Here is a 27,051-nt window from a genome sequence, read left to right as displayed (position 1 = left end):
AGTTTTATATACTTGCTATGAGCGGGTCATAAATTTGGTGCTAAACTTTCTTTAAGCAAATGCCAAGGGAAATTTAGCCACGTATACAACTCACATTATCCTTTAGATAAACTCAGGCCCTTTGTGAAAAGCACAACTATTTTTAATACTTAAAGTACATAGAAGTTGCTCCTGAAATGCTTCTTCATGAAGAAGTTGGGCAAGAGAATGGACACAACTAAGAAGCCACCTTTCATGGGGCTAGTCTTTTATGAAATCTAGCAAGACCTGTGCCTGTAAGAACAGTGCCACCTACAGCTTCGGTCGGGGTAAGGACCTGGGGACCTGAGTAAACGGCAGGGGGTTGAAGGCTATCCTGAAGACAGGACTGGAGGAGAGGCAAAATGGTGGCTACACTACATGGAGTGCGTTACTGCGGTTAAGCAATGGGCTAGATGTATATTTTGGGATATGAATGGATCTCATGAAGTTGGCACTGCATGGCACTATCTATAGTAGCACAAGATAAGAAGAAACCCAAATGTCCATCAGTATTTTCTACGACTGGAAAATGGGGTGAACAGTGTTCTTATACGGCTCTGGGGAGTATCTCCAGAATATACTGTGAAGTGAAAAACATGGAACAAAGCATATTTTGTAGGCTACTGCTGATTTTCAAAACAGGACATATACATGGACATACACATACACATGCTTATGTTTAAAAACCAATAGGAGGATAGAATAAAAACTAAAAGAAAAAGTAAAATAAAACTTGTATTACCTACGAGGGAGAGACTGAACAAGGTGAAGAGGATGGGGATACAATTTCCACTTCTCTGAATATTCTTACTTGGAAGATTTCACTCTGGACTCAGGTAAATAGTTTATAGAACAAGATTAAATTTAAAAAGGAATTTTTATAAATAAAAGCAAAGTGAAAGAAAGGAAGCTAAGTGTGAATTGAGTTGGTGACATAAGTGTAAAGAAAGAAAACATTTCAAGTTAGTTTGAAGAATGGAAATTTGACTAAATATCTCTAGTGCTTCCCTAAGAGAGAGAAAAATGAAATATATGTATATATATTCACATAAATACATACATCTCATTATATGTATACTGTATATATTCAATATGTTTATATATACTACAAAAGGGACTATATTAATATATATGAATATATTGGAATATACATATCATATTCATATATACTTATTAAATTCTAAAAGATGGGGTACACACAGATGTACACAGATGTACATATGTGTATCAGGAGTGGAGCCTGATGTAGGTCAAAAATAATCAGTGTTCTACAAATTGAAGAGAACATAGTATTAAATCAGTCTTCTGCACCCAAGGCCAAAAGAAGTGCTGTATATATACAGAGGACAGTTTTTTTTTTTTTGCTACATCATTTGGCTCAGAAAATGAATACTCTTCAACAAATGAGTTGGAAAACTGCTTTCAAAGTTGAAGCTGCAAACACAGTACTATGGTTCTTATACTTGGCATACTATTCTGAAATATTCAATAGTACACTTCAGTGAATCCAAAATAAATCATTCCGCTCCTTCCAGTGGAAAAATATCAGCTGTAACACTCTTGTTTGTTTTTTAAATGTTCATAAGAATTTATTCTTCGGAGAAGACGCTAACGTCTTTAAGGTCATGAATCAGTTCAGTCCAAGAATTTTTAAAAACAGTTTGGCTTGGTTATTTTCCATATCTAACTGGAACACTCTACTCTAGAATATTATTAGAACATATTGTTTATCAATTTAACAGATTTTAATTATGGTTTGAAAACCCCATGAGTCTGAAGCCTCTACTAACACACCTGCCACTTTTTAATGTGTTATTATATCTAATTACTTCCATTAAAAATAGTTCCCAAAATTCTAAAGTGCTTTATTTACTAAAGACATAAATACAATTTTTTAATTCTCACTAAAGTTGACCCTATCGCATATGTAAATATTTAAGCTAGGAGAGCAAAAATCATAGATTCTCAGATTAGGAGTTATATATCTCCTATTAGATGCATTAGACCCCTCAATGGTATCCCATTTTATAGTATTTTATAGTAAACGTTAGATCAGGGGGATATTAATGGTTATTACTGATTATAAAGAAAGAGTTCTATGGTTCAAGGATTTGGAAAATACTCGGTTGAGAAGCGTAAACCTGCTTTCTTTATCCACAACATATAATGATCAGTGTAATTCTCCAAAAAATGATGGAAAGGCAGAGTTTTCCAAACTTGTCTTTCTTGCAACCACTTGCTTCAGCAAGGATTTTTCTTGGACTAGTGTTAAGTAAAACAGTTTGGAAAATGCTGGTCTATCGGCACCTAAATATTGCCAACGACAGGTAACTAGACCCAGCACCATGGAGACCGTTCAATCTTTTTGTACCTCTGATTCAGAATTTCCATTATCTGAACCTGATGCAGAGGCTTGCAAATTAAGAGAAAAAAATAATTCCATCTATGAAGATATATTCTGGACTTTTTGTATTACAGAAACCTGATACAACATAGAAACTCGTTTTGCGATTTAAGAAAAAGTACATTAATAATTCCAGCTGTAGAAGATAAAAAGGATCTACAATTGGAGTAATCTAATTTTACGGAAAGTTAAGAACAGTCAATACTGTTATAATAAATAGTTTTTAAATATGTACATTGTAGGAATCAGATTTGTGAAATAAATGACATTTTATCCCCTCAAAAACTTAAAAAAAAAAAAAAGAGGCTGGATTGTTAGTACTTCAGAGTCACAGCTGACCCAGGAGATGAAAGCTTTAGGGGCACTATAACCAGGTATGCCCCCCACCCCCACCCAATCTGATGGAATCCTTCGTTACATTGACTACTTTTCTATCAAATAATCTGGGAAATCTTATGTGTGTGGACATCTTCAGAAGAAAGCTTATTTTGCTAGTTGCAGCTCCATTCTTCCAGCATTGCACGTGAGAACCCTGAGGACATAGGAGGGAAAAGGAAGTTTTCCAAAGAAATAGAAGTTTTCCCAAAAAAACTGACCTGGAACCAAAGTCTCCTTCAGAAAGATTTACTTTCCTGGGAACTGTCCATGGTTCTGAGCTATCTCCTGGAGAAAGTCATGACCAAGGGTTGAGATCCTTAGCTCTCTGGGCCTTGTTTGCTTTCTTCTCCAGCCTAATTGCTGTCTCCCATTATGGGCTTAGTGAGAGTTAGCCATTTTCCCAACCCATGCCTGGCCTGACCAGACAAGACCTAAGCTTGACTACTGTCCCTTCAATCGTCGACTGTCTGCCATGCTCTAGAGACTAGCTGCCCACTTGCTTCCTAGTTCCCAGTAGATTACTTCTTATTGGAGCAATCCAGAGAGGTGGAAAAATCATCCAAAAGGGATGTCATGACTTAGTGACACTCTTTAATGAGAACCAAGGGACAGTAGAAGGTAGAATTGTGTCTGACCTACTGGAGTTCTACTGGATGGAATCGTGTTAAAATGCAGCCATATCACTGACAAACATATTTTCATAGAACTAGATATGATGCCAGACTCCAGCAATTAGCAGCTACACAACTTTGTGAAAGTAAACTTATCTGAGCCTAGGATTTCAGAAAAGATTAAACCACCATGTTGCAATGATTGAATGACATAAGGTGTCAAAACACAATTTAGACAGCTGAATTTGTATACTAGAAAAAGAAGGCCCTTTTTACAACCCTTTGGGGCTATAAAATTCCTTATAAAATCCTTTTCATTTAAACTCACTTTTCTCCACCATCCTACAATACCTGAATTAGCTTCTTCATCATCAGTTACAATTTAGTGAAGGACATCTTGCATTTCAATAATAACAACATGGTAGGGCAGTATGACTCATAGGGCAAAACTTCATTTAAGGATATCCACATTAACAAACTAATTAATGATATGACAAACAGAATCTTAAGGTCTATATCTCCCCTTATTTTAGAATAAAGACATATGTGGAAAATAAAGATGCTGAGAATATATGAAGATCATAACTATGAGCAAACCTTTTAAACTTCTTATAATGTATCTTTGACAATTTTTAAGCACTCAACAGTGATTTATGACCAGAGGTCATTAAAATGTAGACGGTGCAGTTAGAACGTCTGATCCTAGAGTCTTTCATTCTGAAGGTCTATTTATTCTCGTCTTTTAGAATCTACTCTATTCTTTGACAAATTAACCTATCCTGTGCCAACTTACTTAATTTTTAGAGTTGACTTTCTTAGTGCAAATGTGATACCTGATCATTGCAGAGAAGGTAGAAAATACAGATTAAAAAATCAATCACTCCTTTTCCTATGGCCCATTGTTAATTTTTAGTTATTTTTTCAGTATCTTCTCTGTGCATACATTTTGGAGACATTAGTGGAATCATACTTCCTATATACTTTTTATCTCTTACCATTATGTCATAAACATTGTCATATAAAATTCTTTAGAAGAATCATTTCAATGGTTGAAAAACAGTTTGTAATAAGTCTATTATTTAATGTTTACTGTAAGGTTGGGTATTAAGTTTGCTTTCCATTTTCTCTATTATTAAAAGTATCCCAATAATTATTCTTATTCTTAAATCATTTTTACATTCATGATTATATCCAAAGGACATATTCCTTGATGTAATGCTATTTGGCCAAAGGGAATAAATTTTTTTCTTTCAGTTGCAGCATTTTATATATTTTATTCATATAGTATTAAAACAGTAAATTTAGGCCACATAATTTTTAAAACTCTTGACAATTGGCTTATAAATAATAATTACGTAAGTTCGTTCATCTTTGATTTGCATTTTTCACAAAGTTTATCTCAGCAGGCACATGAGAGAGTGGCAATGCACAGGACTCTAGGCATTTAATGTTATTTCATGGAGATATTTTTGGTTGAGACAGGGGTCAAGTAACATCTGACATGAAATCTTACTGTGTTAAATTTTAGTGAGCATGCCTCCGTATAGAGGTTTGGGACCGAGGGAATCCATTCATCTGTGTGTCAGAGCAGAGTCTCAGGGGACTCTGTCACATTCTCAATCAGAGCTGAGCAGAGGTGAAGGGAGACCTCACCACTGCCTCCAGTCGGAAGGTAGCAATTGGTGTTGACAAGCCACCTAAGGTCTCTGGGCATTCAGCTACAAGCCTAAGACGTTCTGCCTGAGGGTGTTTATTCTGGCAACAGGGGCACCTCGGCCTGAGAGCAGCACAAAGAGTGTCAAAGTATTAAAGCTTCCAAGGACTCATCCTTCCATCAATGGATGCTGCCCCTCAGTTGGGACAGATATGACGCTTGTTCTACACTGGCGCCAGAGGTTCCCAGAGAGATTGACCCCATAGGAGCCATGTATATTTATTTCACTGTTTACTGGCTACTTTTCAAACTCTGTGTGTGTGTGTGTGTGTGTGTGTGTGTGTGTGTGTGTGTGTGTGACAGAGTAGGTCTCTTTGATAATGTATCAACTGAGTAAAGATTTGAAGAAGGCAACAGAATGAGCCACATTTATTTATTTACTCTCTTGCCCATCAACATTTGGGCTGTGGCCAGGTTTTGCCGTAGAAATGGTGCTTCAAATATTTTTGTGCAATTTCCTGGTGCCCATGAGCAAGAGCCTCTCACCAGTTCACATCTCTTCTGCTAGATGTTAAGTTCCTCAATTTCAGAAACCCAATCCCTACAGGCTGGGAGGAACACTCCGGTTAGGCACGGTCCAAGTATCCCTTGCTGTTGATACGTTCAGCCCCTCCAAGGCAGCTGGATTTGGAGTCCCTCCAGCTCCCCAGGAGATGCTGCTTGTCCACCTGGAGCAGTCACTCCCGATCTGCCGCTACTGAATGCCTCGGGGAGTGCTGCCAGTCTGGCCTCCACAAGTATAAGCAAAGCCTCCAGACATAGCCTTTGATGGAGCCCTGACCTTGAGGCAGTGGGGGTAGGGGGCTTACAAGCAGATGCTGTCACAGGGGTCCTGAAATTGGGGACTGGGCTGTCTGGCATGGGAGAACCTCGACTTTGCAGAAGAAAGTCTGGAGTTATAGCACTAGCACCAGCTCCAGCACTAGGAGGAGACAAATTTGTTTTTCCAAATGCCAACATTTATTGAGGATTTATAATAAAGTAGACATTGGGCCTGACAGCTTTTCATGCACTACAGCAGAGACTGGCAAAGTTGCTGAAAAGGACCAGATAGTAAGAATTTTTAAGCCTTGTGGGCCATAGGGTCACAACTGCTCAGCTCTGCCATTCTGTCCCCAAAGTAGCTCTAGATAATATGCATATGAATAAATGTGGCTGTGTTCCAGTAAGACTTTATTTATGGATACCAGAACTTAAATTTCATATCATTTTCACATGTCACAAAATATTCTTCTTCAACTCCTACCAACCCTTTAAAAATGGCACAACCATTCTTAGCTTGCGTACCATATAGTAACAGGCAGTGGGCTGTAATTTGCTTTTCCCTGCACTATAGTGAAGAAGAGTATGGCTTCTGGAGCCAGACTGCTTGGGTTTGAACTGGTTGGGCCATTTGCAAGCTCTATGACCTTGGCTGGGCAAGTCACTTGACATCTCTGCACCTCAGTTTCTCACCTATGAAATGGGAAAGCAGCACCACTCGGCAGGATTGTTGCGAGGGTGACTTGATCCATGAAGGACATATACTAAACACTGAATAAATACGAACTGTTTTTATTATTGCTCTTGTTGTCATATTTACATGTAAACCCCACCACAATCATACAAGTACCAGTATTTCAGTAGAGGACATGGTCAGTGGTAGGTAAAGGCTCAGCGAGACCCAGCTCCATGGTGCCTGCTGGGTGGACTCATCTGCCACTTGTGCCGCTGGTGTAGCAGAGTTGAAATTAATGAATCATAATATTTGTCACATGGGAAAAATATGGAAAAATTCCCAGTGTCAGCTAAATTATATGTTAATCGAGTAGCTTATGTGGTCTAGCCTGGAATTTTGCCTATAGTTGTAACATTATATCTATGGAAAAGTACATTCTGTGTTCCAATTTCTGGCTTTCAAACCAATAATTGGAAAATATTCTGGTCATAAGCACAGACTGCAATAGAGCTGCCCGTGGGCTACAGAGAAACCAGGAATAAAGGCAGTTGGCAAGAAATAAAACTCTCACAATTTGGAATGCAATATAGTTCCCTAAATGATGGCTACCATAAAATTAAAATTCATTAGGAAATGATATGCCAAAATTTGGCCAACTCTTTCATCGACATTTTGAAACTGAAGCTCAAAATGATGGCTTTCAATGGCACCTTTCTCCAGTCACCTTTTGCCCAGCTGTTATTAGCAGGGGTTCTGAGTAGAACAGATAACTGTTGCACAATCAAAATAAGTCAAGTAGCTAACTGATAATTAGGGAGTTTTCATTCCTGCTTTTAAGATGTGCCACTGACTGGGACTCGTGTGTTCAGTTTTTCAAATTTCCCTTAAGCTGAGGATCCCTAAACCGGAAAGAATACTTTAATAAAGGGTTGGCCTATGCACTGAAGCGCAGAGAAATTACTCCATGCTATCTTCCCCTCCTCCCTGCCTGTCTCCTTGCAGTTCACCATGTAATGTTGCTATCTTGCTCTTTCTAAACTCAGCCGCATTATGGGAGGCTGGAGCTTAGGCCACAGTCTTGTGGGCTCATTAAAATGGCATACGGAGCCCATTCCTCCACCTGGCAACATTTGCTACATAGTTTCAAAGGGAGCCATGCCAATTTGAATTAATTTTGGAAATCTCAGGTGAGGGGAGGGGTATCCTTTTTGTATGTCGTTTACTGGGACTGTCCTAAGGCACACATCATCCAGAGGGACTTTCGATGTAACTTATGCTTTGGCCCTGATGCCGGAATAATATGCCCTTTCATGATAAAAACACTCAGAAAATGCTCACAGTCAGAGGTAAGTGAAAGTAAAAATGTAATTCCATACCCGCCCACCACATCAAGGTTTGGGGACTCTGAATTCCATCCACAGAGTTCTCAGAGATCCATGGACTTCAATGTTAGGAACCTCTCTTCTAGTTCAGACAAATAATGAAGACATGAGGCTATGTCAGCCTCTACCTAATTAATTTTAATAGGCTATAGAGATCATTTAAATTTAATGTACTATTTTACAGCTGACAAAATGTTCGTTGGCTAAGACAGGGTGAGTGATTTCCTCAAGGTCATGCAATTGTTTAGCAGAAGGGTTGAGAATTAGGCTGCCTTGTTTCCAGCTAAGACAACATTCCCCAGTGACCCAGGCCAACTGTTTTTCTCATTTGTTTTGTTAAACACATTGCTGATCTCCCAAACACTGCAAAAATGATCAGATCCGAAATTCTTCCTCAAAAAATGAACTCGATCCCTGACCTCTGAACCTTAATCTGTTTGTGGATGTTTGAAGACTTTAAGGAACAAGAAACTAAAGAATAAATCTAAGGCCTGCAAACAAAGCAAAAGGTTAAGGAACGGAGAGAAAAAGCAGAAGGGAGTGAGTGGTAGGAAGGTCAGTGTTGAAAGCTTCATTAGGGATCCAAAGGAGGGAATGGACAGTATAGTGGCGCCATCCTCGCATATTACCATGACGTTGGAGAAGCTGAGAGCATCGAGGAAGGGAAATATAACAAAAAATCACCCAGGGAGGTTATGGACAAGGGTGGGAGGGAAATGAAATTTTGGATTGACAGGTAGCTAACAACCTGACTGCATCAACGACAACAGTGATATCAGCCAAGTCACCAATATGGAATGACACCTTAACATCCTTGCCATTCCAAGTGTGGACCACGGATCAGCAGGATCGGAACAGCCTGAAAGCTAGTTAGACATAGAGACTCTCAGGCCCAACCACAGACTTCAAAATCAAAATCCATGTTATTATAACTAGATCTCCAGATGGCACACTTTAAATTTGAGAAACTGATTCAGAAAATCTGATATCCAAGAAATCTGAGAATTGCCAAGAAGTACGGTTGTACCATTGATAGAAAGTTAAAGGTGAGGTTAGTGTAGGATGTGAAAGAAAAAAACTTTTTTATTTGAGATTCTGGGACAATTTTTCAACGTTCCCATGTCCCTTACTAAAACTGAAGGGATGCTAAATGGCTTCAGTGGTCAGACTGAGAGTTGTCTTACATAATGTTTTAGAATAAAGTGCTGAGAAATATAATAGGTTTCTAAAATGTCGATATGATTTGCACAGAGTTTTGTTCTCTAAAGAAACTACTCTTAAAATTTCTCGAAGCAGATGGAGTGCAAATTGCTGGTGAAAATGATCAAAGCCATGGATTACCATAAAGAATAAACCTGGGTTAATTTTCTCTTTGGTTTCCTAATTCTTTCCACTGTTACCTTACCTATCTGAGGGTCTTAGTACCTCCTTCTACCCATTACCTAGTCTATCTCTAAAACTGATTTCTCTCCTGTATTCCCTTGAATGTTTAATAACACCATCCATACATCCATCTGTCCACCCACCCATCCATCCAGAATCCATCCATCCATCCATCCATCCATCCATCCATCCATCCATCCACCCACCTACCCATCTATCCACACACCCACCTACCCATCCACAATCCATCCATCCATCCATCCATCCATCCATCCATCCATCCATCCATCCACCCACCCACCCACTCATCCACTCACCCACCCACCTGTCAACACATCAAGTGTCAACCATCAAGTACCAGGAACCATTAAAATATTGACACTCCTAAGTCAAATAAGATATGCTTACTCTTTTAAGAAGCTTTTAGTCTATAGCCATGCTACCCTGAACAAGCCTGATCTCGTCTGATCTCGGAAGCTAAGCTGGGTCGAGCCTGGTTAGTACTTGAATGGGAGACCACCTAGGAAGACCAGGTGCTGTAGGCGTAAAAAATAAAAATAAAAATAAAGAAGCTTTTATTCTCTTGAGATTAAAATTCTGGATAAATCCATGGCTTTTCTATATCCCTCCCCTATTTCTCATAACTCTTGCCTGAATCTGATAATCCTGTCAATTCCTGTCCCAAAACATCTTCTGACTTTGAACTTTCCATCTCCATGGACTTCTTTTTCTTCTATCTTATTTTTCATCATTATCAGCACTCCTTGGAATATTATCTCAGCCTCCTATCTAGTATCTCCAGCAAATTCTTTATTCTGATTCCACGGTTCCTTTCAAAGGCATGTATCTGACCACATTATTCTACTAATTAGAGACCTTCGGCGGCCCTCTGCTTTCTATATAGTAAAGCCCAAGCTCTGTAGTATAGCATTCAAGTTCCTTTTTCTAACATGACCCCAATTCATCTTTTTGGACTTGTTTCCTGCCATCACAATTCCCTATCCCTGATGACATCTCCAACATTCTAGCTATATTGTACTTCCACGGTTCCTGGAATGTGTCGCACTATATCATATCTCAATGCTTTTCATTATACACTTAGAAAGCCATACCTCCTTACTTTATTTGTCAAGAACCATATCAAATGTCACCTTTCTGGGAATTTAGTGGGGGGGAGAAAGGAGTATCAGAGAAAGTTCCATAGTAGAAGTGACATTATGTTTATTTTTAACTGTGAGGGAGAATGGCATTCCCATTGGCTGTTCCATCATGAACGAAGACATTCGTTTTCACCCATATTCTCATTGGGTTTTGAATCTGATTCTACTATAAGATTTTCCACGCTAAATTAGTTTGCAGTTTAGGTACTCAAGCTCCCAAGCTGACTGTGAGCACCTTCAGGACAAGGGCCACTTATTATCAAAGTTGTACCCTAGTGACAGCATGTTGGATAACTGATAAATGCTGAATAAAATAATTATGCATCCACTTTCTAAGATGGTCCCCAGTGATCTCCACCTGGTATTCACTGCCTTGTGCAATCTCTTCCCTTTGAGTAACTTGCTTCTCGCCAACAGAACGTGGCAACCTTGAGAAGATACTACTTTTGTGATTAGGTTGTAAAAATTATGATTTCCATCTTGCAAGCACACTGTCTCTAAGGCCTTCTTGGAATGCGTGTCTTGATGAAGTGAGCAGCTCTGCTAGAGAGGTGAACACGGCAAGAAAATAAGGGCAGCTTCAGGCCGACAGCCTGAGACCCTCAGTCCATCAAACCTGCAGAAACGGAATCCATCCCTGGTCTAACTTTCAAATGAGACAACCAGCCCCACCCAACCCTTTGATAGTAGCCTTGGGAGACACTCTAGGGCAGAGAACCCACTTTAGTCATGTCCAAACACCTGACCCTCGGAAACCGTGAGATAATAAATGTGTTGTTTTAAGCCACTAAGTTTTGGTTTAATTTGCTATTGTGCCAATAGGTAACTAATACAATGGAGAACCAATTTGGGTGGGTTGGCAAATAATAATGACTTAAGAGTAGTTATGGGTGATCCTGGACACTGGGTTAAACCTGAGTATGAAAAAGAGTCTTTTTAAGGTGAGATTTATTTAAGAACTCCTGATGCTTTATTTTTACACACATTATATCAATGCTGTAAAGAATACTAGTTGGAACAAAGGTTAAGATACTTTTAAAGAGGAGTCTTCCACTTAATAACGTTGCTTTCTTCTCACTGAGACAAGTGTTTCTAATGTGACTAGCCCAGTGCAGGCTGAGTCAGGTCATGGAGCCTTTGCAATCGTATCAGAAGTGAAAGCAACCACGAGAAAATTGACTTCCGTGAGGGAGATGAGATATCTTAGCTCTGCCAGCTACTTCCTCCTAGAGGTTTTGTCCTATCTCTGATCTACAACTGCACAGCTCCTAGATATACTTGTTATGCTTATTTTGCCCCAACTAGATTATGTGTCTGGCACATACTGGATGTTTAGTAAACATTCGTTCAATGAATAAATGGATAGATGAATAAATTTAAGCTCCTTGACAACAGGGCAACATTTTGTATTTTTTCCTATTTCTCAAGGTACCTAACACATCATTCGGCATATGGCAATTGTCCAATAAACTACTATTGACTAATAGGTTGATGGGTCACAACACAAAGGTTTTAAAATACCAGAAGTTATACCATGAGAAAACATTTTGATTTTCCCACTAAGCCAAAGAGACTTCTTATGCTTTATAATCTCATTGGAATGGAAATCTGAGAAGCATCATCTAACACCTTAGGAAAAAATTCCAATCATGGCATCTTGGCTCTGTAAGAGTTTTACTAGTAAAATAAATGAAGATAGCATATGCATTGTGGTGGCCGAGTTCCAGACAGTTAGGAACTAACTTTTGCATCGGCATTTCAGGTATATTGACCCAATGCCAATTAGACTTTTGTCTACATCTGATTGCCATACAGATGGTTAAGATGGTTAAAATGAGAGAAGGATATTTCTCTTGAGTGGAAGACATCTCGGAAATGTAATGCAAAATCAACCAACCGACCAACATAAAAACAAACAAACAAACAAACAAACAAAAAAAACAAAAAAACACGCCCCCCCCCCAAAAAAAAACACCCAGATTCCAAGGATGGTGATTTGCTTGAGCTTCGCAAAGAAGAAAGACAAAAAACAAACTATAATTCAGATCGCTGATGTTGGGCAAGGGTTAGTTAATGTTGCAAGCCCTAAGCCCAAAGAATTAACAAGGAGCATTTACAATAACAGAAGCAGTGCCAAGAAAATAAACAGAAATGCAAATTAATGTAAAAAGAAATGATGCTAAATACCAGGTGACATAAGTGGGAACACCTTTACTGAGTTCTCCAGGGGAGGACTCAGCCAGGAAGATGTCACTAGCATGTCATTTTCCTGCAAGCGAAAAGTCAGTAATAGCTTTAATTAAGCACCATGAGGTATGTGGGACCATCGCAGTTACTCAACCAAAATTTATCCCTCAAGAGATGTACCGATTATGCATTTACGATTTAAAAGACAAAAATGATTGCTTGACTATTTTTTCCAGCTTTCTAAAATTTGATCTTGGTTATATGATAACACATGAAGTTGACTGGCTGTAACAGATGAAGGCAGATTGTAGATAAGAAAAAGTATTCTTCCTTATTTTTTGACTTCTAATTCTAGGACTGACACTCCTGGGAATTTCAGGAACAGCATTTACAACCAAATGTGTTGTGAAAGAAAAAATTTATCAAGTGCCAACTGTGAGTAATTCCTCTTGATGATATGTATGCTGATATACAAGATAACGGTATTTTTTAAAGCATAAGAAAGCTTTTTGGCTTAGTGGAAAATCGGACTGTTTTCTCATATGATAGCTTCCTTTTAGAAATGTGAAATCTTTCCGTTGTCATCCATCAATTATCTCTCTTAAAAACACAAGGTGCTTCATGAGTTACAATTTCCACGCTGCTGTCAAAGACACTTTTAATGCTCACTTGACCACCAGATGGCTGCTGCTCATGTAAGAGGAAGATTTAGAGAATGTGTTATGAAGGTTGGCACTGGAGGGCAGAGGGAAAAAGATCGGGAGCAGACCTGTGATGAGCGGAACTGACATTAGGATTACTCTCAAGTCCTTTAGAAATGGACTTCTCTCGAATCAGCAGTTTCTGCGCTCCTCAACAGAACTGCTAACAACGCAGCCTGCCCCAAGGAGCTCTTTCTGAATGAAGAGGCAAACCTGTGCATGCATTAAGAATAATGCAGCAAAAGGGATCTCATTATAGGCTCCTGTCAGTCACTCTGGCTGCTCTAGATTTCAGGAGCAAACATGAGGACTGAAGGTGCTTAAAATGAAAATGCAGCTCAGATGATGGGAATGTCAGACCTAGCTCTTGCTGTTGAAAGACTGACACAGACAAAGTACACTTTGATGAATTGGTCACACCAAGGGAACTAACTCACCGGGGAGCCTGCACAGGGCTATATGCTTGTGGGAATTGCTAATCAGTGATGCTTCTGCAAGGAGGCACTTTGAAAGCCCTCAAACTTTAAATTACCTCCCCTGTAGCACTCTTAGACTGAGAAAAAATTTATTACAAAATGTTTCAGGAAATAAAAAGAGACGTTTCATCCAGAACATATAAAGAACTTTTACAACTTATTAATAAAAAAGATAAATGACCTCATTTAAAAGTGGGCAAAAGATTTGAATAGATATTTTTTCAGAGAAGGTATACAAATGGTCCATAGGCATACTGAAAGACCCTCAATAACATCAGTCATCAGGAAAATGCAAATCAAAACCAGTGAGATAGCACTTCGCACTCACTAGGATGGCTATAATCAAGACAATCACAGGTATAGGTGAGGATGTGGAGAAATTGGAACACTCGCTTATTGCTGGAGGGAATGTAAAATGAGAAACAATTGACAGTTTCTTTAAAAAGTTAAACAGAGTTACCATATGAACTGGCAATTCCACTCCTAGGTATCGACCCAAGAGAAATAAAATCATGAGTTTGCATGCAAAGATTTTTACATAAATGTTTAAGCAGTGAAAACAACTCGAATGGCCATCATCTGATGAACGAATGAAAAATGCGATATATCCATACAGTGGAATGGTATTCGGCCATAAAAAAAGAATGAAGTATTGATACATGCTACAATATGAATGAAACTTGAAAATATTATGCTAATGAAATAAGCCATTCACAATAGACCATATATTGCATGATTCCATTTATATGTTATATGCAGAGTAAGCAAATCCATAGAGACAGAAAGCAGATTCGTGGACACCTGGGGTTAGGGTGAGATCAAATGGGTACAAAATTATTTTGAGAGTGATAAAGTTTTAAAACTAGACTGTGGTGACAGCTATACAACTATAAATTTACTGAAAGGAATTGAATTGTATACTCAAAACAAGTGAATTCTATGGTATGGAAGTTATACCTTAATAAAGAAAAATAAAGACATCTATTCAAGTGTATATATCCATACCCAGTATATATTTTGCATATTTTTAAGGTTTCTAAAGATGGCATTGTATCATAGACATTCTTTAGCAATCTATTTTTTTATTCACCATTATAGCTGAGATACATCAATGTTGAAATGATGAAACTTGTACCTCTAGCGCATTCTTTGTCACTGCTGTATCAAATCCACTGTTACCATCATTTCTATATTACAGTTGACTTTTCCAATAAAAATTAAGTCATTCATTTAAAAGTGGCCATGACACTAAACACCTTGGTGAAGCTCTCACTGGGGGAGTTGAGGCAGGCCAGGATCTAGTGAGTTCAGTAGAAAGGGAGGAGTGGAAGAAGAGACAGCAAAGGAACGCCATGACTCCAATAATTTGGCTTACATAGAGAAGGAGAAAGTAAATTTATAGGTACAAACTGGGTTGTAAGGGCAAAAACTGTGTTTTTTTTAAATTAACAAAATTTTAAATGTATTAATAACTTGTTCGTGTTTAAATACTGATGTCAAAGTGCCTGGGTCACAGAATTTGAATATATAGCAAAGACATGGCATGATGATAGAGGAAACGAGGTTTCAAATGAGGTAGCAGGATTTGGATCTGGAGATCAAAGAACCACTGGCTGACAAAAGAGGGCCTCCTCTTTCACTGTGATGGGACCGAAGTGGGCAAGCAGGGGTAGGAACGCATGTATATTTATAGGAATGTGGGTTGGTGAGTGAGCAGGAAAGTGAGAGTTGGTGGTAGGGTCTTTGATATCAGTACATTTACTATGAGATTTAGTTATCTGGTTAAAGGCACTGTACCTTTTAAGAAAATACAAATACCCCTGGGAAGAGTAGTACACTGGCTCCTTAGTCATTTAGATTCTAGTGTGGTTGGCTCCATTTCTCAATGCAAGTTTTTTTTTTTTAAATACATTTCCTTTTTCAAAAAGATTTTTTTTAAAAAGATGAATAACATGATTTGATAACCATATATATTGTGAAACTATCACAATCAAGTTAATTAACACATCCATCAACTCAAATGGTGATGAGAACACATAAGATCTACTCTCTTAACAAATTTCAAGTATACAATACAGTATTATTAAGTACAGTCATCATGCTATACATTAGATCCCCAGAACTTATTCATCTTATAACCAAAAGTTTGTCAACTTTGACCAACAACTCCCCATGTCTCCAATCCTCATTCCCCTGGCAACCATCATTCTAGTCTCTATTTTTATGAGTTTGATTTTTTAGATTCTACGTGTGAGATCATACAGTATTTGCCTTTCTTTGGCTTACTTCATTTAGAATAATGTTCTTCAGTTTTATCCATGTGGTTGCAAATGGCAAAATTTCCTTCTTTATTATGGCTGAATAATATTTCACTGCACACACACACATAAACACGCACACACACACATCTTCCTTATTCGTTTTTCTGTCGATGGATACTTAAGATGTCTCCAAGTCTTGGCCATCGTGAATGACGCTGCAGTGCATATAGGAGTGCAGATATCTCTTAAAGATCCTGATTTAATTTCCTTTAGATGTATACACAGAAGTGGCATTGCTGAGTCATATAGTGTTCTATTTTTAATGTTTTAAGGAACCTTCATACTGTTTTCCATTGTCGTCTGTGCTTTTGATGTCATAACCAAAAAAATCATTGCCAAGAGCAATGTCAAGGAGTTTTACCCTCTCAGTTTTTGTCTAGAAATATTATGGTTTCAGGTCTTACATTTAAGTATTTAATTTATTTTGAGTTAATATTTGTGTATGGTGTAAGGGTCCAATTTCATTCTTTTGCATAAGGATATCGGTTATCCCAGTACCATTTATTAAAGAGACTACCTTTTCTCTATTGTATATTCTTGTAGCCCTTCTCAAGGATTAGTTGACCATACATACCTGGATTTATTTCTGGACTCTCTATTCTGTTCCATTGGTTTATGGGTCTGTTTTTATGCCAGTGTCATGCCGCTTTGATTATTATAACTTTGTAATATACTTTGAAATCAGGAAGTGTGATGCCTCTAGCTTTGTCCTTCTTTCTCAACACTGATTTGGAGTCTTTTATAGCTTCACATAATTTTAGAACTGTTTTTCTATTTACTGTGAAAAATGTCATTGAAATTTTGATAGGGATTGCGCTGAATCTATAGATTGCTTTGGGTAGTACGGACATTTTAAACAATATGAATTCTTCCAATCCATGGACAGGGGGTACCTTTCCATATATTTGTGTTTTCCTCTATTTCTTTAATCAATGTCCTATAGCTTTTACTGTACAGAATTTTTTTACCTCCTTGGTAAAATTTATTTCTAAGTATTTTATTCCTTTTGATGATATTGTAAATAGGATTATATTTATAATTTCTTTTTCGGATAGTTCTTTGTTAGTATATGCAAATGAAGCTGATTTTTGTATATTGATTTTGTATCCTACAACTTTAGCGAATTTGTTTATTCAACAGTTTTTTTGTGGAGTCTTACGGCTTTCTATAGGTAAGATCTTCTCATATGCAAACAGAGACAAATTAACTTCATTCTTTCTAACTTGGATACCTTTTATTTCTTTTTCCTAATTGCTCTGGCTAGACCTTCCAGTATTATGTAGAACAGGAGTGGTGAAACCTTGGTCTTGTTCCATATCTTAGAGAAAATCTTCCGGCTTTTCAATATTGAGTATGAGGTTAGCTGTAGGTTTGTCATAGATGATCTTTATTGTATTGAGGTATATTCTTTCTATACTTAATTTGTTGAGAGTTTTTATCATGAAAAGATATTGATAATGTCAAATGCTTTTTCTTCATCTATCAAGATAATCATATTTATTGATTTGTGTATGTCGAACTATCCTTGCATCCAGGGATAAATACCACTTGATAATGGTGTGTGATTTCTTTAACATGCTTAAGTGGGATTATTTTCTTAATTTATTTTTCAGATAGTTAATTGTTAGTGAATAGAAATGCAACTGGTTTTTGTATATTAATTTTGTTACTTGGTGTACTGTTGAATTGGATTTGCAGGTATTTTGTTGAGGATTTTTGCATCTATATTCATCATGGACATGGGCCTAGCAATTGTTTTTCTTATAGTGTCCTTATCTGGCTTTGGTATGAGAGTAATGATGGCCTTGTAAAATGAGTTTGGAAGTGTTCCTTCCTCTTCAATTTTTGGGAAGAGTTTGAGACGGATTGGCAATAATTCTTTAAATGTTTGGTAGAATTCACCAAAGAAGCCATCTGGTCCTGGGCTTTTCTACTGCTCCGACCTCCTTACTCATTATTGCTCTGTTCAGATTTTCTATTTCTTCATGATTGTCTTGGCAGGTTCTAGGTTTCCAGGAATCCATCCACATCTTCTAGGTCATCCAATTCGCTGGCATATAAACGTCGATAGTAGTTTCTTATGAGCCTCTGCACCTCTGTGGTATCACCAGGAATGTCCCATCATTCACTTATAATTTTATTCATTTAGGTCTGTTTTCTTTTTATTGATTAGGTTAGCTAAAGGTTTGTTAATTCTGCCATTCTTTTCAAAGAACGAACTCCCAGCTTCATCAGTCCTCTCTATTGTCTCTCTAGTCTCTGTTTCATTTATTTCTGCTCTAACTTTTATTCTTTACCTTCCTCTGCCAACTTTGGGTCCAGACCATTCTTCTTCTTCTATTTCCATGTAGTGCAAAGTTAGGTTATCTATTTGAAACCTTTCTTTTTACTTAATATAGGCATTTATAAACTTCCCACTTAAAACTGCCCTTGCTGCATCTCACAAGTTCTGGCATGTTTGTGTTTCCACTTCTGCTTCTCTCAAGGTATTCTCCCGATTTCCTTCTGGATTTACTCTCCGGGTCACTGGTTGCCCAGGAGCATGCCTTCCAATTTCTATACATTTGTGTATTTTTCCATTTTCTTCCCGTTACTGATTTCATACCATTGAGGTTGGAAAAGACATTCGATGTGATTTCAATCTTCTTAAATTTGTCAAGACCTGTCCCACAGCCTGACACGTGATCCAACCCAGGGAATTCTCCACGTATGCTCAAGAAGAACAAATACTCGGATCCTGTTGAATGAAACACTCTGCACATGTCTGCTAGGTCCAGTTGGTCCGCAGTGTTATTCAAGTCCACGGTTTCTCCATTGATCCTGTCTGGATGATCTATTAACTGATGAAAGCTGGGCACTGTAGTCCCCTACAATCATGCATTGCTGTCCATTTCTCCCCTCAGCTCTGTTTGTTTTGTGTCAAATTGACTGAGATAAGGGATACCCAGATAGCTGGTAGAACATTATTTCTGGGTGTGTCTGTGAAGGTGTTTTCAGAGAGCTTAGCATTTGAATTGGTAGACTGAGTAAAGAAAATCACCCTCACCAATGCAGCTGGGCATCACCCATCTGATTCAGGGACTGAATAGAATAGGAGAAAGTATAAATTTGCTCTGTTTGAGCTGGAATATGCATTTCTTCTCTGATCCTCTGACATTGGTTCTCTTGGTTTTCAGGCCTTCATCCTCAGACTGTTACTTACAACATTAGCTCTCCTGGTTCTCAGGCCTTTGCGTTTGAACTAAAACTACACCACTGGCTTTCCCGGGTCTCCAGTTTACAGAGAACAGATCACGGGAATTCTCAGCCTCCATAATCCCATGAGCCAATCCCTCATAATAAATCCTGCTCTCTATACATATGCTATTGGTTTTGTTTCTCCATAGAACCCTAACTAACACACCTGACTAATACACTGCCATACCTAGAGCTTTGTATATTTTAAAGCAACAGGTGTCAGGGTGGGTAAGCACACAGCTATTTCAAGAAACCCAGTCTCACTGATGACATTTAACTTCAAGTCTACTTGGAGAGCCTCCCTCCTCACTTGTTCTACTGCTCCTTTTCTCCCCTCCCCCCCAAAAATAATAATTCAGTTAGCACTAGAGTACTTCCTGTTCTTAGCACATCACATGAAGTGATTTAACCTTCTCACGATTCGATGGAGTAGGTGCTACTATTATGCCCATTTTACTGATGAGTAAAAGAAGACACAGAAAGGTTATGCACCTTGTCCCCCGTCATAGGACTGGGAAGAGATACAGAAGATTTGACTCCAGGAAGCCTAGCTCCAGAGCTCACACTCCTAAACACCAGATTTTCCTGCACTTTTGCTTCTATTCTATAGGTAATAAAACCTCTCCACCACAGCATAATTTGGAGGTCACTTTTCTATAAATGCGACCATATGGAATACAATAATCAAGTGTTGGCAAGAACACGGGTAACCTGAACCAAAAGAGTGTGTGAGCAGCTCTAGGACATAGCACGCAACATGAGCAATAAACCTCATTTGTTTCATGAGAGCCCATGAGACTCTTCCTTAGAGCCTATTAGATTTTAGCTTATACATAATTTTAACAACCCCCGTCAGCTGGTTTTCTGATCCTCAGCAGATTATAAACTGCACATTAAAAGGGAATCAGATAGGAAGATATTTTGGGAAGGGGCTGCTATTTGAAGACATATTTAAAGCCCAAAACTATGTCAGCAGACAGTTTGCCACATGATAGTCCTTCAATTTAGAAAACAAAAGAAAGGTAAAGAAACAACAACATAGTCCTTAGAGAAAACAGATAAACAATAAAAGCATCATGGAACTTCTCTGAATGGAGGAGCAAAGCTAACCTAACCCTCCTTCTTTAATCCTGAGTGTGCCTCATGACAGTAGCTCAAGAGTATAAAGAGGAGGGAACTATACACTAGGCATTTGGAAATAGTGCCATTAAAGCAATTGCTATAATTAAATTCTAGAGTTTATCATTTTAACCTGTCAGTGTTAGGACAATTTAGTTTTGTGATGAGCTAGACAAATGAATCCTCTATTTGATACATGTATTGGTGCCCATGAAGGTGAATTCTACCGGCTTCTTCATAGCCTTGTCCCCTAAAGCGCTCTCTGACCCTATTTGGAAATTCCATCTTGGGAACAGTTAGCTATTCAAGTGCACTGCTATCCAAATCAGGTGTCTTTGATCACGAACCACCTCGGAGCCAGACCACTGCAAACAGTCTGGCCAAAGAGCCAAATGGGGATTGAAATCTTGCCCTCTCACAGAGTTCTGAACCCCCTGAAACATAGCGCAAAGGTGCCACTGGTTGGGACACAATAGCCCTAATAGGGTGCCTTTGGTAATTCACCTAAGAACCCCACAGGCTAGGTGGGTCATAAACAAACAGTGAACAAATAAAAAGTCATTACATGTGCTAAAGGTATTTGGACTATAATTCAAAGACTGCCCAAATGCATTTGACTAAGTCATGCCATGGTTGCCCATTTCAGTTTTAAAACAGATCATTGCCTCCTACAGACCCAAGCTATTCCAATGAACTCGACTTCTCCCAAGCCTGTTTTCTTTTCATCTTCCTCCAGAGATCCAGACAAACTCGCTTCCTGTAGGAACTGAAAAGGCTTCCTTGACTTTATCCTTCCTCCACTGCCTATTGCTCAGCTTTATCTCCCATCCCTTTGTTCCCAGGGTCATCCTCTGATCCTGAAGATCTTTAAACCCATATTTTGAATACATAGTTCAATCATTTACATAATGACACTCTGACCAATGACTGGAACATACAGCCTTTTAGAAGTATATCATTCTGAGGACAGTTCTAGTCAACTAAATATTTAAGCTCGGAAAAAAAGACACTGCTAAAGGTGAATAAAAATAGGCGAACAATTGCTTAGCAACATGACAGAGTTTTAACCTAACTCTATAAATCATTTCTGCAGATGTGAAGGCATGTCTTCAATTTCTTATAATAGTAGAGGGGAAAAGTGTCATTATCTTTAATGGTATACTGTTCTGTATTTCCCAAGTGTTCTATAGAAACCAAGATATTATGACAATTAAGTGCACAAGGGAAAATGAAAAGAGATTGCGTGACCTTCTGAATGCCATGTTGCAAGACAGGTTGAGGATTCTGAGCTCAGGGTCATCTCATTACAGATATTATAAAAAGGAGGAATGAAGGTGACCTAGGTAAAATTATGAAGAAAAATAATCACTGAGCTAAAGGTATTTGGAAAGATTATCTCGAATAGGAATCTGCGAACCACAGCCTATGGGCCAAATCCTACCAGCCATCTGTGAGCTAAGATGATTTTGCCAAAAAATCCAAATAAGTATAATAGTTCATGATACTTGAAAATTACATGAAATTTCAAGTTTTAGTGTCTGCAAAGTTTTACTGGGTCATAGCCATGCTCATTTGTTTAAAGCGAACAAGGCAGTGCAAACCGAGTTTCGTTGATCTACTATATCAGAACAGTCATGAGTCGCCATCGATTTTTGTACCAAAATCGAATGGTATCACCATATGTAAATTTATAAATTCTGTTGCTTTTTAGTGGATTCTGCGTAGAAATGTATGCCTGATAATGTGGATACACTGAAGTTTAAATGAGCTAAAAGAGAAGAACCAGCTGAAGAGACAAGAGAAGGAACCTCCACTGAGTTTGAAGCAAAAGACAGAGGATGATGCCATGGAAGCCAAGGGAACAGCCCAGGACTGAATGTCATCAAAAATGAATTGGGGACTTTTATATGTGAGTTATATAAACTTCCACAAGGATAACGAGCAGAATTTCTTCAAAACGCTACGCGCAATTAACTTTTTGAAAGTACAATGGGGCTGTTTCTCTGTAGATTATTAGTGAGAGCAAGTTGCTATGTAATTTTCATCTCCCTAATAATTATTTGCTCTTGCCTTAGGCATTCCATTGTGACTGGGCTTCGTGTTGCTGTCATTTCCTGTCTCTTCATCCCCCTCCCACTGAGGTGCTGGTTGGAGGTGGGGAGCAGCTACAAATCCTGTGTTCTGCAGACTTCCTCTGGCACTCCCCACAAGGAAGGGCGGAGTCAGGACACTCTCAAAATGAAAGTTCTACTTCTTTGGTGGATTCTGACAGCATTATTCCTAGAGCATCCTTTAGACATAGGTTATGGATGTCAGAGCTGTGCAGGAACTGCTTGCTGACAGTAGATACACCATAGAGGTTTTTGGCAACAAGTAGGAAAAAAATGGGGCGATGAGGCCCATTTTTAGTTCCCTGCATGACTCATAGTTCAAGCTCAGAAAAGTCACTTTACCAATGTTTGCCCTAGTTTCTTTTATATATAAAATAAATGGCAATTCCCCATTTCATGGGAGGGTTTTGAAAGTTCATCAGTTAGTGAATTAAAAATATGAGAATGGGCTAAAATGCTCTAGAGCTAGGTTTGGTAAACTCTTACGGACCACGGGCCACATCTGGCCCCCTGTTTGCTTTTTTAGATAAAATTTTATTAAAACACAACCATGTCCATTTGTTAAACATATTTCCTATGGCTGCTTTCACACTATAATGGCAGAGGTGCATTGTGTTAAATTGCAACAGAGTTCACATTGCCTCCATAGCCTAAAACAGGGGTGGCGAACTCCTGGGTTGTGGACTGGTCTGTGGCCTGTTAGGAATGGAGCCGCACAGCAGGAGGTGAGCGGTGGGTGAGGGAGCGAAGCTTCATCTGTATTGGCAGCTGCTCCCCAGCGCTGGCATCACCGCCTCAGCTCCGCCTCAGATCATCAGGCATTAGATTCTCATAGGGGTACCGGTCCCTGTGCCAAAATGGCTGAGGACCACTGGCCTAAAGTATTTACTATGTGACCTTTTACAGGAAAAGCAGTTGCTGACTGCCTTAGAGAATTAAGAGCTGGAGGCAGGGGGATGAGTGTCTATCTTTTGGTGAGAAAACCCCTCCTTGAGAGGGCATGGAGATTGCTTTCTGAAGGCGTCAATAGCTAGAGCCAATCTTTCCTCTTTGCTACAGAAGCCACATAAGAAATGATTTTTTAAAAATTCAAGAGGTGAGGTCCCATGGGAGGTGTGGGCTGAGGGCCAATTACTGTTTAACAAATGTGGCCTTATAAGAAACATGAGTGACTAAGGAATTCTGTCACATCCTTTGCTACTCATGTTAGTTCCCTGAATTGGCCATCCACTTACACTGCAAGTGATGACATGGAAGAAAAGGGAAAGACAGGCAACCCATAGTTCCTATTCTTTTCATTCTTCCCTTATCAACAAGCCAAGAGTAGCAAGTGTCGATAGAGTTACAGAAATAAAAACCATACAGTTAGTTTTGTACAGATTTCTACTTCTCTGGTGAGAATGAAATACATATACATACATGAGCTACAAAATACAACTGTATGATTCAGTGATTTCTCATACGAGCTAAATGCTCTTAGATTTGCATCTAAAACTCACAGTACACAACATATGGATGACTGGTCAAATCTGTACCGATAGTTTAAAATTTTAGTTTTTCTTTACTTTGAATGGCATCGAATAGCAAATAAGACTATAGCGTGTTCACAGACAACAGAAGAAAGGGGAAACCTTAACATTTTAGTGACTTTATCAACACTTCTACCTTGTTTTTAGAATAAGGGGCTCCGTAAGTGACGGCGCTGAGCCTACATACTCGGCGGCACCCTTTAAGATTGGAAACAGCCATCTCTGAGAGTCTCTCCAGGTCTTCCCAATTTGAACTGCTATCACCATGCCCGTGCTCCTGGAGCAGCAGAGTGGCATACTCCAGGCTACGACTATGTGACACAACTTTTCTTGACATAGGCTGATCAATGTCCACTGGCACAGAAAGCACTGCCATCTCTCATGACCCCCGCGACCAAAGAGGCTCTTCCTCAGAAATCGGCTATTGATAACGAGGTTCTCTTCAGGCTTTGAGAGGAGTGAGAGGACAAGGACTTGGCAGGGACCTGCTGTTTCCCAATCCCTGGTGGACCACAGTAAGGCACTGTCACCTGCTTTTCTCTCTTCCTCTTATGCATCAGTGCAGACAATGAAAAGACACCTGCCACAAAGGTGATTCCACGTCCTCTTAAGTTCAGCCAATTTACTTGGCAGAACACCCTCACACCCCACTTGGCATTTGGCACAGGCCAGAATTTCCTGCCTGTGTCTCAGCTTTGGGCGATGACATCAAAATTGCTCTCTGCAAGGGCTGGCTCGACCCAGAAAGAAGAGATCCAAAGGCCACTCGGAAGAATCCAGGGGTGGCCGGCAGCCCCAGGCTCGCATTTCAATTACAGGCTGTGATGGAAACCTGCTCATCCAGGTGCTTCTCCTTGTCACAGGTTGGCTGCCCCTGAGATTCCGAATGGACTTTGTGACCCACTTCATGTCCATCCCTAGGGGCTACATAAAAGCTCAGGAGAAGAGAGAGCCACCCTGTGGACCAGTTAGCCTGCTGTCCACAGCTCCACCCAAATGTGCATGTCCCAACCTTATTGTGGTCAAGTGGCCCAAGGAACTTCAGATAATTACGATCCCGTCGGAGACTTGGGCCCGGCGGACAAAGAAGCCGGCCGTTTCTAGGACTCGTCCTAGGGTGATGGCCAGATTATGAAAACCAGCAAAGTTTCAAGAACGAATGCTCAGGGAAAATGAAATGGCCTCTGATATGGGAGAAGCCTGCCTAGCACAGCTCTTTGCGCCACATGCCCAGCTCGATCTGCAATGACAGTGTGATTTCAGAGCCTTTCTGTTTAAAGTCTTTCCATCAGCTCTGCACACTTACCTTCCAGCTAGGAGCAGAGATTATTAACTCAGCGGATCGGTACTTTGTCAAATTTGAAAGAAAACAAATCTGCTCCAACAAAGGGAATAAACAGCTCCTAATGTTCAGTCTGGGAGTTTTCCTATTGACACGACATAATTACCTTTCATTTCATGTAATGACACTATCACGTTTACTTTGTTCCTGCAATCCCAAAATTATAATATACCTTCCTCCTCTTGACTGGATACTTGGATCCTAAGGAACTCTGTTAATTAAATGGCATTTGCTCTTGCCATGAGGCAATTATTTGCATTTTATGCAGAAATCATTGTGTGTACTTGGAAGTGATATATTTTATTTGACAATTCTTCATCAAAAACACAAAAGTGAAATAAACTGTCTCTTTTCTAATTTCCAGTTCTTAACTCTGGATATTTAAAACCTCACAAAATAACAGAGCAACCCACATCAAATAGATCTCTCTCATTTCTTTTATTGGCACAACTTTTAATTTCCACCAAGACCTTCTGCATTTTATTACCAGAAGCAAAGGGTAACAACTCATGTAATAGCTCAGATTCATTCGTCCTTTGTTGAATGTGTATTAAAAACGTAGGCTTGATAAAGCAGGAAATTGCCGTATGCTTCAAATATGAAATATCACAGGGATGGTGAGTGTAACCACAATATCCCTATCCAACTTTACAACTTAAGTCTTCTTGACTTTTTAAAAAAATTTCTAGAGAGGAAAAGTTCAAGGGCAATCGGCACAAAGTAACGGATTAAGGGATTCGCCCACAGACTGACAGACTTTCTTAGGAAATCTTGGGGTAAAAATCAAGAAAAAATATACCAAAGACCATCCCTAGAACTACTAAATAATGTGGAAAGGTATTCAATAAATTCTTTCCTCTTTAGGACACTTGAATTAGATTGGGTAAAGCCTACAGGGCATAACTCGTGGCTCACAAGTAAGGATGAGGTAAGGTTTTGCCATTTCTAATTCCCACGATGACAGAATCCCGTCACACCGACTTGACTGGCTTCTGCTGTGGTTAATAAAAAAGGGAGGTTGGCCAAAATACAAACCGCATGCATTTTTTTTTTTCAGATTATTCTTTTCTGGAGACAGATGAGCTGAAGACCCATTTCACATTGACTACTGACTTGACTGGCAGATCGCAATGGCCACACGCCATCCAAGTTGGGGCTAAGTCCATGCTGGAGAACAAAGGGGAAATTTCCACGTCTCATTACTCGTCTCCACTATTCAGGTTTCAGAACTGAATCTTTCTGCTTTATGAAGAGAGTGACCTTGTTTAATTATCCGCTGTGGGAATTGCTGGTGGAATAACAGAACAGTGTGTCTCGTCCAATACACGCGCAGGGCGACTTTTGTAGACTCAAGAAGTGACAGTGGCCAGAAAGCCAGCGCAAGTTAAAAAAGAAAAATAAAAGCCTCTGAAACTTGGAACTTGGAAAATCAGGGCATGTGGTTTGGAAATGACCCCCAGTCTCCTCTCCCACCCCCACCCCAATTCCCATCCCCAGACTCCATTCGATTTGCCTCATTATAATCATCTATCTTGAC

General features: G+C 39.2%; 1 protein-coding gene and 1 pseudogene across 1 annotated transcript in view; one reads left to right on the top strand and one right to left on the bottom strand.

The window, feature by feature from the left end:
- Positions 1 to 27,051, bottom strand: part of FRMPD4 (FERM and PDZ domain containing 4) — a 755,715-nt gene that overhangs the window by 143,675 nt on the left and 584,989 nt on the right. The window lies entirely within an intron of this gene.
- LOC111741688 lies at positions 9,758 to 9,876 on the top strand (annotated as a pseudogene).

Source organism: Pteropus vampyrus, unplaced genomic scaffold (assembly GCF_000151845.1).
Source record: "Pteropus vampyrus isolate Shadow unplaced genomic scaffold, Pvam_2.0 Scaffold81, whole genome shotgun sequence".
NCBI lineage: Eukaryota > Metazoa > Chordata > Mammalia > Chiroptera > Pteropodidae > Pteropus > Pteropus vampyrus.
This window is presented reverse-complemented; position numbering and strand designations above follow the sequence as displayed.